The 13,034-nt window shown below is 45.0% G+C and overlaps 1 protein-coding gene and 1 pseudogene across 4 annotated transcripts in view; both read right to left on the minus strand.

The window, feature by feature from the left end:
* Nucleotides 1–13,034, minus strand: part of LOC147425829 (uncharacterized) — a 46,330-nt gene that overhangs the window by 22,952 nt on the left and 10,344 nt on the right. The window lies entirely within an intron of this gene.
* LOC147425830 (uncharacterized) overlaps nt 1–13,034 on the minus strand; it is a 57,213-nt pseudogene that overhangs the window by 3,453 nt on the left and 40,726 nt on the right. The gene's annotated exons all lie outside the window — the stretch shown is intronic.

The following is a 13,034-nucleotide window of genomic DNA, read 5'->3' on the forward strand; positions in this document are numbered from 1 at the left end:
GCGGGGGATTAGCCGCTAGCTAATCCAGTACCTGTGCAAGAGGCTCTTGCCTCGGCAATCGCGCATGAACCCACACAACTGTACATTGATCAAATGAAAAGCCCACTAGTGGGGCATAACATACTGCCATAGAGGAGAGAGAGGGCAGTGCGTAGCGTGCAGGGCATCACTCCTGGCACCGCACTGTACATAGGAGGGAAAGCAAGCACTCCATAGCTCTTAACCTGTGAAATATCTGAAAATGAGCCTCTCCCAGCTTAAAATTCAGCGCCACCTTCTCTTGCATGAGGAAAGTACACCAGAATGTGCCACTTGGCGCATTTACAAGCATTTTCCCGTTTCGGGGTTGCCGCCTAAAAATCTCCCAACCGGTTGCCCAGTTGACTTCACGGCAGAGTAAGAAAATGTTCCCCTTGTCATTCCGGAGGTAATGACTTTTCAGGTCCCAAAATAGTAGTTCCCTAAATTTTAGGAGATGTTGCCATTGTATCTTTCTAGGTCATCCGACCCTCTTTGTACACTGCAGCCACACCCAGAACTGAAATGTAGCCTCTGTAACAAAGGATTCCAGTTTGGCTAGTCAATGACCCCACTTGGCTAACCATAGTCCTTGTCCAACTTTAATTGTAGCATCGATACCACGATGCCCTGCATACGGTGGGACATGACTCTCTTCTATAACTTTGCGTCGCAATGGCTTTGTGACACACAATCTGCCATGCATCATCATGAACCCGTCTTTAAGAAGATAGTGTTCATGACGTTGTCCATCCATTAGCTGCTCGAAGACCCTTGCAAAATCTTCATCATTTTCATACTGTTCCCTCATATCATCAAGTGCATGATGATAAGGAATCGATACAGTTGAAATTTGTGCCTTCCTTGACAAGGCATCAGCCACAACGTTCTTTTTGCCTTCCACATGCACAATCTGAAAATGGAACATGGACAAGATATTTGCCCATCGCATATGCTTCTCAGATAACTTTGTCTGTGTCAAGAAGTATCGCAAGGTCTGATAGTCCGTTTGGACAATGAAATCTGCACCTAGCAGGTAGTGTTTCCAACTTAAGAGCACATGAATCACAGCCAGTAACTCTTTGTCATAGACCTGCATGGTCATCTCTGGCCCTTGCAAAATTCTGCTCTCATAGGCTACTACCCTGCCATCTTGCATTAGCACTGCACCAATGCTACTACCACAGGCGTCACACTAGACCACAAATGACTTCCTAAGATCTGGCAACACAATGACTGGATCTGAAGTCATCTTTTCCTTTAAGAGATTAAAAGCTGAAATCTCTTTCTGTGTCCATCTAAAGGTGACTGCCTTCTTTTGAAGAGCATGTAAAGGTAAAGCAATCTCAGCGAAATTTCGGATAAACCTTCTGTAATAAGAGCATAGTCCCAAGAAACTTCGGACATCGTGCACCGTCTTCAAATCTGGCCATGACTTGATCGCTTCAACTTTTGCAAGGTCCATTCTGACACCATCCTTTGAGACAATGTGTCCGAGAAAATGAATCTCTTCGAGAAAAAAATCACTTTTCTTTGCATTGATGAGCAACCTATGACTGCGTAGCTCTTTGAACACAATGGCCAAGTGATGCCTATGCTCCTCTTCATTCTTTGAGTAGACTATCATGTCATCAAAGAATGTACCAACAAACTGCTGGTGTGGACGGAAAATTATGTCCATCATCCTATTGAACGTAGCAGGAGCATTTGTGAGACCAAAGGGCATCACTAAAAATTCGTAAAGGCCAAACGTCGTTCTAAAAGCAGTCTTGTGCACATCCTCTGATCTAATGCGGATCTGATGGTACCCACTCTTTAGATCTATCCTGCTAAACATAGCTGCTCCCTCTAATTTGTCCATAATATCATCAATTCTAGGTATAGGGAACCTATCAATGCACATACGCCATGAGCCATCCTTTTTCTGCACCAACAATACTAGAGAACAGAATGGAGATGAACTGGGCTGAATCAGCCCCTTTTCTAACAGCTCCTGTACTTGGCCCATTATCTCTTTCTGTTGAGCCGCACTAACCCTGTACGGAGGCTTATTTGGTGGGCTACTGCCTGGCACCAAATCTATCGCATGGTCCTCGGGTCTCTCTGGCGGTAATTGAGACGGTAATGAATCGGAAAAGCAGTCACTATACTGTTGTAAAAACATTGACCTTTCTTTATCTAGCACAGATAAATTTGATTCATCACAATCTGACACTTCACGTGCAAAAACCAAGTACGCAAAAAGATGCTTTTTCATTACAGAAGTAATAGCAGAAGCTGATACAGTGGGAATAGACTCCCCTTTAAGCTTTACATCCAGAACGTGAGTCTTTCCCCTGCTCTGTACAGTGATCTTTTTGTTGTAGGCATCCATGATTCCCTATACACGAAATAACCAAGGAATACCTAACAATACATCACATCCGTCCAGTGGCATGATGTAAAATTCTTCAGCATCTACATAGGACTGGATATGTAGGCGCAACTTTCCAATGATGGGTGTCACAGTCTCTGTATGGCCAAGACATGCTATAACCGGCCCATACAACGTAGAGGGCGGTACTATTTCAATTACCTGTAAACTTTACACAGAGCACTGAGAAGGGAAGAGAACACAGTTGCGTCCAGCGACTAGAATGTCACTGCGCACAAGAGACTGACACCCTGTAGGCCCTAAAGACTGGCGTCCCTTTCGGTATTTCTTTAATTTAGAGAGAGAATTACAAAAAGAGCCCATGGAAGACAACACCTGCATCCAGCTAGTACGCTCCAGATTTGGTAAAATTTCAGCAACATAACGGTACCAAAATCAATCCGAATCAGTTTCTAAGGTAGGCCCCCTGTTCCACGGACATATTCCCTCAGTCGGGAGCACAAAACAGTAAATTGCAGGTCGCTGTAATTTCTGGTTCAGCCCTGTTTTTGACCTGATTTGGGCACACGACTGTCCCTGCACTGTTCCCTGCACCTTGGGCTAAGTGCCCCTTGATTCTGGAAACATTTTGGGCTCAAAACAGCCCCAAAATAGAGTAAAAACAGCAAGCGTACAATGCTGAATTTACTGCGCAATCGAGAGGTTATCACCCTCTCGTGTACCTGCTTTGGTGCACAAGCCAACTACACCGGTTCCTGTGCAAAGAGGCTCTTGCCTCGGCACGAAAGCATATTTCCCCACAGCTGTACATAGGTCAAATGAGAAGCCCACTAGTGGGGCATAACATACTGTACGTAGGGGAGAAAGAGAGCAGTATGTAGCGTGCGGGGCATCACTCCCGTCACCATACTGTGCATAGAGGGCAAGGTAAGCATTCCATAGCTTCTGTACCTGCTACAATCCACCTGAGGCTGAAAATGGTGCCCCCTTTGTTGATATGCAGCTCGTTTTTGCCTCCCAGAGTGGCAGAATCGCTCACACGCTAACACGTCGCCTAGTTTCAGAGTTTGGGCTTTCCCTGCTAAAAATATCTCAACTGGTGCGTCAGTTGACTTGGCAGCAGAGCAATAAAATGTTCCCCTTGTCATTCCAGAGCTAATGACGCGAACACATTTTCCGGTCAAAAATAGCAGTTCCCTAAATTTTAGGAGATGCTTCCATGGCGTCCCTATCGGTCTCCTGACCATCATTGAAGACTACCATTTGACCAACATCTACAATGTGGGTTAATTTACTGGCCCCTTTCAACTTATAAAGTTGCAGTGACTTGACGAGTGGCCCAAATTCCAATTTGGCACACACGAGCTTCCATACTCATCAGAATTCAGTGCTAACTGGCCTGGGCAGTCCCTGTCTGACCGACCTAGATCCCCGATGTGAGAAACCCATTTGGCTGCAGCCGTTTCACACTGGCCATGCAATGTCCACTTGCACCTTTTCAAGGGTTTTGGGACAAACAAGTAAAAATAAAATAAATATATCTAATATATATTTACGGAAGGCAACAAGAAAAATACACCTCCTGGTGACACACCCCACCCTTGAAATATTGCAAGCGACCTCGCTTGCATGCCAATAATACATGCGGATATCTCCTGATATCACATATATTCTATGATGGGAATCCAAGATATACATGCTTCCGGAAATGTAGAGTTGGACGATTAAACAATCCCACCAACCTGGCTACGACACATATATCAAGCATAGAAGTCTTCTAGTGTACTCTTGAGCACAAACTTCTCTAGCTAAATTATGTATGGAAAGAGTAGATACAATTGCTTAACTACTCTCTTGAGCATCATGAACCATGCTCTTGCCTTGCTCCAAAAAGGCTGCATCAAGTCACTGTGGGTTCCATCTGAAAGGCTTCAAGATACAATTGCAATAGCTGAGGTGAATCAACCAATTCAGAGTCTTCCATCCATTTGGCATCCAACGATGGATAGTTTTTGAACTTCACCAAATAGCGTCTTGCAACTTTTCCTCTAACCTTTCTTTCTTTATGTGCCAATATCTGTTCAGGAACAAGGATTTCATCCAATTCTTCCACTTCGGGTTGTTCCTCATCAAGCATATTCTTTGGCACATCACCAACAAAGGGCCTTAGAAGGCTGACATGAAAAGCATTATGTATTTTCCAGCCTTCTGGTAGCTTTAACCTGTAAGCTACATCGCTGATCTTTTCTAAAATCTGAAAAGGACCATAATATCGCATACTGAGCTTAGGAAACAAGCGTTCCTTGCCTTTCCTTTTCCTTAACCTGGCCTTTTCAAAGCGCAAAAGTACCCAATCACCAAGTGAAAATACAAGTTCACGACGGTGACGATCAGTAGCTTTCTTTTGCTTAGCCTGAGTCTTCTCAAGAGCAATCTTTATCTTCCTCTATGTTTCATCCATATCTTACACATACTTGTCTGCCTCAAATATCTTGTCCTTAGTCTGCAAAATGGACGGGACTTTCTTTCCTCCTTCCACTATCTCAAATGGTGCCTTACCTGTTGACGTATGCACAGTGTTATTGTAAGCATATTCAACCAATGGGAGATGGTGTTCCCAAGTTGCCTTGTGCTCTGAGACATAACATTTGAGCAGGTCCAAGACAATAGAATTTGCCTCTTCTGACTGTCCATCAGTTTGCGGATGAAACGAAGAAGAGAACTTGAGCGTAGTGCCCATGTTCTCAAACAATGCCTTCCAGAAAAGACTCGTCATACGTGGATCCCTGTCACTAACAATTGATTGAGGCATCCCATGATATTTAAAGATATTGCTCATGAATATCTTGACCATGTGTTCTGGCTTTATCTTCTTCCTAACAGGAATGAAATGGGCCTGCTTACTGAACCTACAAATGATAGTCCAAATCCCATCATTTCCTGTTTGCGTCCTTGGAAGATCAAAGATAAAGTCCATTGCTATACTTTCCCATGGCCTATCAGGGATCGGCAATGGCTGCAACAATCCCGGTTGCTTTTGTCTGTCAAATTTGACTTTTTGGCATACTAAGCATGATCTTACAAATGTGTCAACATCTTGACGCAAAGCTGGCCAATAGAAAAATGCCTCAACCCCTTTCACTGTCGCATCAATTCCACGATGCCCAGCATAAGGTGGAGCATGACTTTCCATCAAAATCTTTGGCCGTAACTGTTTAGTAACGCATAACTTTCCATGCATCATGAGAAAGTCATTCTTAAGCATATAGTGCTCATGATGTTGCCCATCAACAAGCTGGTCATAGATCCTTGCAAAATCTGAATCTTCAGCATATTGTGTCTTCATTTCGTCTAGTTCACAATGGTACGGAATTGACACTGCTGAAATTTGGGGCTTTCCTGACAACGCATCAGCCACCACGTTCTTTTTCCCTTGCACATGCACAATCTGAAAATGGAACATTGACAAGATGTTTGCCCATCGCATGTGCTTCTCAGACAACTTCGTCTGTGTAAGAAAATATCGCAAGGTTTGATGATCCGTTTGGACAACAAAATCAGCCCCTAGCAAATAGTGTTTCCAACTAGTGAGAGCATGAATTACTGCCAGCAATTCTTTCTCATAGACTTGCAAGTTCCTTTCAGTCTTCAAAAGAATTCTGCTCTCATATGCGACTACTCGGCCATTCTGCATTAGAACTGCACCAAGACTATGGCCACACGCATCACATTGAACCACAAAAGGTTTAGAAAGATCTCGCAAAATAATTACCGGATCTGAAGTCAGCTTCTCTTTCAAGTGTTTGAACGCTAAAATTTCCTTGGCTGTCCACTTGAAAGTAACTCCTTTTCCTTGCAGTGCATGGAGTGGAGAAGCAATCTCAACAAAATTTCGGATGAACCTCCTGTAATAGGAACATAAGCCTAGAAAGCTTCGAATGTCATGTACGGACTTCAAGTCTGGCCATGACCTAATTGCTTCCACTTTAGGGAGATCCATGCGTACCCCATCCTTTGAAACAATGTGCCCAAGGAAGTGAATCTCTTGCAAAAAGAACTCACTTTTCTTCGCATTAATGAGTAGCCTATTCTTGCGTAGGTCATTGAAAACTACGGTCAAGTGATCCCTATGCTCCTCTTCAGACTTTGAGTAGACAATCATGTCATCAAAGAAGGAACCCACGAAGTTTCTATGTGGTCTAAAAATTCTGTCCATCATTGTATTAAATGTGGCAGGAGCATTTGTGAGACCAAATGGCATGACGAGAAACTCATAGAGACCAAATGTTGTCCTGAACGCAGTCTTATGGACATCTTCTGGTCTAATGCGTATCTGATGATACCCGCTCTTTAGGTCTATTCTTGTAAACAATGACGCTGCCTCAAGCCGATCAAGAATGTCATCTATCCTCGGTATGGGGAACCTGTTCTTGATGGTATTCTTATTCAAGGCGCGATAGTCAATGCACATGCGCCATGAACCATCCTTCTTCTGCACTAAGAGTACAGGCGAACAAAAAGGGGATGAACTGGGCTGAATCGGCCCCTTTTCTAAAAGCTCGTTGACCTGACCCATAATCTCTTTCTGCTGGGCTGCACTAACCCTGTATGGTGGTCTATTCGGTGGACTAGAACCTGGCACAAGATCTATAGTATGATCCTCAGGTCTCTCAGGAGGTAACTCCCCTGGCAAAGAGTCCGAAAAACAATCACTGAAACCACCCAAAAAAGTTGACCTATCTTTATCTAAGGTAGACAAATTAGATACAACTTGAGGTACTTCTTTTGCAAAGATCAAGTACGCAGAAAGATGATTCTTTATTACAGATGAAATAGCAGAAGCAAAAACAACTGGAACAGACTCGCCTTTAAGCTTTACATCAAGGACATGAGTCTTTCCTCTATGTACAAGAGTAATCTTTTTGTTGTAAGTATCCACCATAGCATGCAACCTGTAACACCATGGGATACCCAATAACACATCACAGCCCTCAAGCGGCATAATATGAAATTCTTCCGCATCCACATAGCTCTGAATGTGTAGAGGAAGCTTTCCCAGAATGGGAGTAACAGGCTCTTAATGTCCTAGGCATGCCAAACCTGCTTCGCCTGTCATACCCATCTCCTCTGCACGAATGCCCAACTTTGATGCCAATTCTGGTGATATGAAATTTGCACGGGCTCCTGGATCAAAGAAAACAAGCACTGTCTGGTCTCTAACTTTGCCCCAAGCTCTGCACAGCTCCGTGGCATCTGTGTTTGGCTGATCTCCAACCAAATCTGGAACAAGTCCTGGACTCGGCTTTGGTTTCTTCCCTTTATGGTCTGACTTGTCATCCTTATCCTGTGACTTCTTCTGTGGGCACTCATTTGCAAAGTGTCCTTCCTGTTCACAAATGTAGCATTTCTTGGCCTCCCTAAGAGCTTTCCTTTCTTGAAAAGTTTTGCCAGAAAAATGCCTTTTTTGTCCTTGTCCTCGTTCCGAAGAAGATTTAGACTACTTCTTGGACGTATCAGCTTCTTCAGTGGAGGGCTTCTTTGCAGGAGACTCAGAAGGCTTTGCTGCAACATTGCCCTTGGCTGAAAACTGTTTGCCCTAGGCCCCTTTCTTGTGGCTATTAAATCCATCGGAATCTCCCTTCGACAGATTGTTGGCCACTCTTGCATTCTCTATCAATTGAAACATATTCATGACAGTAGTCTTTGTGCAGTAGTCCCTGATTTTCTTGGGCAATCCGCAACAATACTTCTCAATTTGTTCTGACAAAGGCACAAACCTGTAAGAGGTGAATGGCAACAGTGCGGCCCAGAACCGTTTATTGTACTCTTCTAGATCCGCACACTGTTTAGCATTCAACTCGTGCCATTCCGTCATCACATCCACTTCAAAAGTGTTTGTCAACCATGCAGGCGCAAAAAGTTGTTTGAATTGGACCCACGTTGTTGGGGCTTGACCTTGGTTCAACAATGCGGTCCACCATTGAAGCGCATTCCCTTTCAAGAAAGTGGCAGCCTTGCGTATCTTTGAAGATTCCGTGAAGTTGCCTCCAGCATAAGCTGCATCGAACTGTTGTATGAAGGTCAAAGCCTTTAATTGGTCCTCAGTTCCTCTGAAAGTTTCAAACTTCACTCCCTGCCCACCTTCCTTGTAATCCTTAGGCTGACTCAAAGGAGCCACATTATCATAAACAGGTGCTTGTAACAGTGGTGCTCCATGAGTGTTCATTCCAGCACTCACATCAATTGTTTTCCCTCATATCTACATTTTGTACGTATGGCTGCGAAAAACCAGCCATACCAAATTGTGTTCCAGGCACTCGAAACTGGCCATAGGCACCCTGAAAACCTGGTTGGACACCCATGTTCGCGTACATAGGGTTACCCATGCCTGTTTGCATTGTCCCGAACACATTCCCTGGCATATAACCTGTGGAAGGTCCAGCCATAGCTTGAAACACTGAACCACCTCCAAAATAACCAGGATAAGTATTAGGTAATGGAAGGGTCTGACGCATAGCCTGTTCATTGCTCCCTTGACCATTCACAAACGGTTCCTGTCCAGCTAAAGCAAGTTGCTTTGGATCATTGGACACCGCTAGTTGCTCAACCACATGGGCTTTCCCTCGAGCATCATGAGTCCTCTGCGCATTGGAAATCTCCTTTTCCTGCAACGGCTCAGTCATGCCCTGTGTAGGAGGCTGAAAACCCTGTGTCGGAGCCTGTAAGAATTCCTGCATCCTTGGGTTGTTAGCCAACTGCTGAAACATGTCCATGCAACAACGCAGTTGAGTTCTAAACAACCTGTCCTCTTCTTGAAGAGTTGAAGGAATTTTCTCTGTGCCATGTGAGGAAGATCCTCTTCAGGTACTTGGTCTCTCTTCTCTGCCATATCGACAAGCTCTGTGTTGCTTTCACCCACAACAATCAACGCTGCACTTTTTGAAGAAAAAGTGACTATCCCGTCGATGGAACCATATAACCGGCCCGTACAACGTAGAGGGCGGTACTATTTCAATTACCTGTAAACTTTACACAGAGCACTGAGAAGGGAAGAGAACACAGTTGCGTCCAGCAACTAGAATGTCACTGCGCACACGAGACCGACACCCTGTAGGCCCCAAAGACTGGCGCCCCTTTCGGTATTTCTTTAATTTAGAGAGAATTACAAAAAGAGCCCATGGAAGACAACACCTGCATCCAGCTAGTACGCTCCAGATTCGGCAAAATTTCGGCAACATAACAGTACCGAAATCAATCCGAATCAGTTTCTAAGGTAGGCCCCCTGTTCCACGGACATATTCCCTCAGTCGGGAGCACAAAACAGTAAATTGCAGGTCGCTGTAATTTCTGGTTCAGCCCTGTTTTTGACCTGATTTGGGCACACGACTGTCCCTGCACTGTTCCCTGCACCTTGGGCTAAGTGCCCCTTGATTCTGGAAACATTTTGGGCTCAAAACAGCCCCAAAATAGAGTAAAAACAGCAAGCGTACAATGCTGAATTTACTGCGCAATCGAGAGGTTATCACCCTCTCGTGTACCTGCTTTGGTGCACAAGCCAGCTACACCGGTTCCTGTGCAAAGAGGCTCTTGCCTCGGCACGAAAGCATATTTCCCCACAGCTGTACATAGGTCAAATGAGAAGCCCACTAGTGGGGCATAACATACTGTACGTAGGGGAGAAAGAGAGCAGTATGTAGCGTGCGGGGCATCACTCCCGTCACCATAATGTGCATAGAGGGCAAGGTAAGCATTCCATAGCTTCTGTACCTACTACAATCCACTTGAGGCTGAAAATGGCGCCCCCTTTGTTGATATGCAGCTCGTTTTTGCCTCCCAGAGTGGCAGAATCACTCACAGGCTGACACGTCGCCCAGTTTCCGAGTTTGGGCTTTCCCTGCTAAAAATATCTCAACTGGTGCGTCAGTTGACTTGGCAGCAGAGCAATAAAATGTTCCCCTTGTCATTCCAGAGCTAATGACGCGAACACATTTTCCGGTCAAAAATAGCAGTTCCCTAAATTTTAGGAGATGCTTCCATGGCGTCCCTATCGGTCTCCTGACCATCATTGAAGACTACCATTTGACCAACATCTACAATGTGGGTTAATTTACTGGCCCCTTTCAACTTATAAAGTTGCAGTGACTTGACGAGTGGCCCAAATTCCAGTTTGGCGCACACGAGCTTCCATACTCATCAGAATTCAGTGCTAACTGGCCCGGGCAGTCCCTGTCTGACCGACCTAGATCCCCGATGTGAGAAACCCATTTGGCTGCAGCCGTTTCACACTGGCCATGCAATGTCCACTTGCACCTTTTCAAGGGTTTTGGGACAAACAAGTAAAAATAAAATAAATATATCTAATACTTATTTACGAAAGGCAACAGGAAAAATACACCTCATGGTGACACATGCCAAACCTGCCTCTGCTGTATACCCCATCTCTTCAGGTCTGATTCCCAACTTTGAAGCCAATTCTGGGGAAATGAAGTTGGCTTTGGCACCTGGATCAAAGAAGATAAGCATTGTTTGATCCCTGACCTTTCCCCATGCTCTGCAAAGCTCACTTGCATCTGAATTTGGCTTGTTGCCCACCATATCTGGCACTAGACCAGCCATGGGCTTCTTTCCTTTCTTGTCTTCCTTGTCCTCAGAATCAGCTGGCCTTTTCTTTGTAGGACAGTTGTAAGCAATGTGGCCAGGCTGCTCACAAATAAAGCATTTGTTCTCTGACCACAGGACCTTCTTTTGCTCTTCCGACTTGCGAGGAAAACGTCTTTTCTATTTCTTCGCTAGTCCCTTTTCTGATTCAGCCGTAGCTATGTCTTTCCCTGCGTTGGCTGGCTCCTGAGTCACTTTAGGAACCTCCTTAGAAACATACTTCTTCGCTGAATTTTTCTTGGCTGAGCCTTCCTTGACGCCAGTATTGAATTCACAATCTTCTCCCTTGAGCAAACCATTGCCAGTGTTTGCTACCTCGATGAGCTACGTCAAAGTAGTGACTTTGGTCTTCGTGCAGTACTTTCTCAATCCTTTGGGTAGGCCACAACAGTATTTTTCAATCTGTTCTGTCAATGGCACAAACCTATAGGAAGTTACTGGAAGTAGAGCTTTCCAAAACTTCCGATTGTAATCATCCAAATTCTTGCAAGTGGCACCATTAAGCTGGTGCCATTCTGTCATGACATCTGCTTCAAAGTCATCAGATAACCATGCTGCTGCAAAAATCTGCTTGAAGTAAATCCATGTGGACGGAGCTTGCCCTTGAAGCAATAAAGTTGTCCACCATTGTCCCGCATTCCCTGTCAAGAAAGTGGCTGCCTTGCGGACCTTTGAAGCCTCTGTAAAGTTTCCCCCTGCATAGGCCTTGTCAAACTGCTGGAGGAATGAGAGAGCCTTCTTCCTGTCATCAAACCCTGTAAAGGTCGTGAAAGTCACACCTTTGCCACCTTCTTTGTACGGAGTTGGCCTCTCCAGCGGCGTTAAATTGTCGTATGGAAGTGACTGAAACATGGGAACACTGTTAGGGTTCATTTGTGTTCCCTGACCGTAATTAAGTTGACCTGGAAATGCCCTATTTGGCTGCTGATTTGTAATTCCAGCCATACCAAAATTTGTCTGTGGCATCCCAAATTGGCCCCGAGTGCTTTGAAACCCTGGTAGCATGCCCGTGACACCATACATGGGGTTAGGCATCATTGTTTGAGCACCCCCGAACACTATTCCTGGCGTGTAAAACTGATTTCCAGGTGCATGACCAGCCATGCTCTGGAATACCGATCCACCTCCAAAATAGCCAGGGTGTACTGAAGGTGGTGGGAAGACCTGTTGCATAGCCTGTAGGTTGCTTCCCTGCCCATTAGAACCAGCTATAGGCTGCTGAAAGGTGGCGGGCTGAACTGGTACAGCTTGACAGACTCGCATCTCAGCCACCTGTTCTTGCACCTTAGGCACAGGTTGTGGAGACTACATGTTCTCCGTCAAGTGTACAGGTGTTTCCATTGACTGTGCAGTATGAATTACCTGTGCTCGAGCCTTAACAGGCTTTTGAATATGATCCAGTGACCCAACTTGCTGAGACGGAAGAGGAGGTTGCAGAAAGGCCAAAAACCTCGGATTCTGCATTACTTGTGTGAACATAGCCACAGCAGTAGCCAACTGGGTCCTGAATATATCATCATCCGTCTGTGGTGGTCTTGAAGACTCACCCACTTCATGTGTCTGTTGACAGGTGAAGAGGAAACCTCTTTAGTCACATCATATGGTCTGTCAGCCATAATTGCAATTCCCTATGTCTCGTCTATGATCCCCTGTGTCTTCAAGCCCAAACTGACCAAGGCTCACTTCTATGGGAAAAAGTGATTTAATCCCGGCGATGGAACCATAAAACCGGCCTGTACAATCCAAAAAGGACGGTAGACTTTACTTCAAACCTTGATTTAGCTTTCACCCATTATTAGTCGTCTATTCTACCTGTACTTTCAAGACACAACAAAGGGGAGAGGGATACAGGCCGCTAGATTGCACCTGTATGAGTAGACCGACACCAAATTGGCCCCTAACTTAAGCGCCCCTTTCGGTATTTCTTTATTATTCAAAAGAGGGAATAAACGTTGTGGTTCCCTACAAGCTGCCCCGCACAAAC

Source organism: Adiantum capillus-veneris, chromosome 24 (genome assembly GCF_014529385.1).
Source record: "Adiantum capillus-veneris isolate H3 chromosome 24, ASM1452938v2, whole genome shotgun sequence".
Lineage (NCBI taxonomy): Eukaryota > Viridiplantae > Streptophyta > Polypodiopsida > Polypodiales > Pteridaceae > Adiantum > Adiantum capillus-veneris.